The following is a 1,844-nucleotide window of genomic DNA, read 5'->3' as shown; positions in this document are numbered from 1 at the left end:
TCGAGGAAGCAACAAATAGTATCTCTGTCTAATATCTGGTTTACCTAGAGTATGCCTATGTTGTTCATCTTGGGTGGGAAACAAATAGTAAAGCAATCATCATCTGTCTTTTTATTAGATTAAAGCAATCATCAGCCTGCTATCATTATTTTTGGATCCATCCACTGGTTGTTACCATCACTCTAAATTTCTGCATGCTCTCCATATTTTTTTGTATGCATTGTACACAGTCATGCTGAACATGTAGAGAAAAAGAGAAGAGTTTTGCGCGCAATACAATGTTATGCAGACATCGCTCCATGGTGGGTTCAATGGCAAACCCTCCCCACCCCTCTCCAGATTGTAATCCAGAGGAAGATATCTGTTCTAAGGCGGATTCAAACGATGTTGACTACTCCTATTTACTCCCCAAGGTGTTTGCTCTACCTTGGCATGATGATGTTAGTCATATCATGCATATGTTGCCTTTGCAGTGCCTACTTTTGACATCATATATGTCATCTGCATAGTTTAGACATGTTATGTAATGCCACCTGTTTAGTTTCTATATCATATATGGGAATTATGCAGTCTCATGTCTTTTAGCCAGCCATAATATATGTAAAATGTGTAATGCCATCCTGTTTAACCAGGCATCATATATTTGAATGATATCTTGCCCATCCTTTTCTACATTACATTTCCATTTGTCGATAATGTTTGTACATTAACTACTCTTCCTGTGAATCAGCCATTTGGGTGGGAGATGGAAAAATCTGGAGTGAAAACAAGGCCTTCAGAGCAGACGGTGCTACCTATCGAAGCAGATCTCTTGTTGGGCCCCGATAGCTCCTCAGAGATGGATTTAGAGACAGATGACCAGTCCTATTCCCCCATCGAGGTGTATGCTCCAACTTGGCATGGTTATACTGCTCATATCATGCATATGGTGTCTTGCATTGCATAGTTTAGACATCATATACACAATATTCAACACCATGTTCTTAGTTCAGACATCATATCGAATGCCCTCTATTTAGCATATAAATCACATATGTGAATTAAATGATGCGATCCTGATTACTTAGATAACATGTAGGTGAATTACGTCATGCGATCTTGTTTAGATATTCATCATATCTTTGAATTATGTTATGCTATGCTATCCAGTTTAGATAGACATCATATATGTGAAATTATGTCATGCTATCCGCTTTAGTTAAACAATATACATGTCAACTATTTCATGCCCTCTTTTTTCCACACTATCTATCGCATCTGTCTCTCATACAATGTCTATACATTCAACTATGTTTCCTGTTTATCAGCCATTTGAATTGGAGCGGGTGATGCCAGTATCTAGCGGACTAAAAACACGGTCTTCGAATAAAACAGTGCTACCTCTTGGTGGAGATAGCACCCCTGTTGTACATGCATGAGAACCAGCCCTACCACACATAACCCAAACTCTCGCAGATTGTAACCCTACTACGATGGACAGAGAACCAACTTCACCCAATCTAACCCCAACCCCAGCAGATAGTAACCCAGTTCCTGTTGACACAGCACCATCTCCACCACAGAGCTCCCAAGCAAGAGCAGTTAGTAAGGCAGCTCCAATGCCCAAAGGGCCAGTATTACCACGGTGAACCCCAACTCCACCAGTTAGTACGCTTATTCCTGCGGAGGAAGCACAACCAGCTAGTCGTAGTTTATCATCTATCACATTTGATGTTGTTAAATCGTATGTGCGTATCTTCCCATCTTGGAAATATTATACTGAAGATGAAGGAAAATGCCAGTTACAGGTGTTAGTCTAGGAGTTATGTGTAAGTAATGTTATTCATGGCAATTACTTTGCTTTG

The sequence above is a fragment of the Triticum aestivum genome, chromosome 3B (assembly GCF_018294505.1).
Source record: "Triticum aestivum cultivar Chinese Spring chromosome 3B, IWGSC CS RefSeq v2.1, whole genome shotgun sequence".
NCBI lineage: Eukaryota > Viridiplantae > Streptophyta > Magnoliopsida > Poales > Poaceae > Triticum > Triticum aestivum.
The sequence above is the reverse complement of the archived record's forward strand: the minus strand, read 5'-3'. Positions refer to the sequence as shown.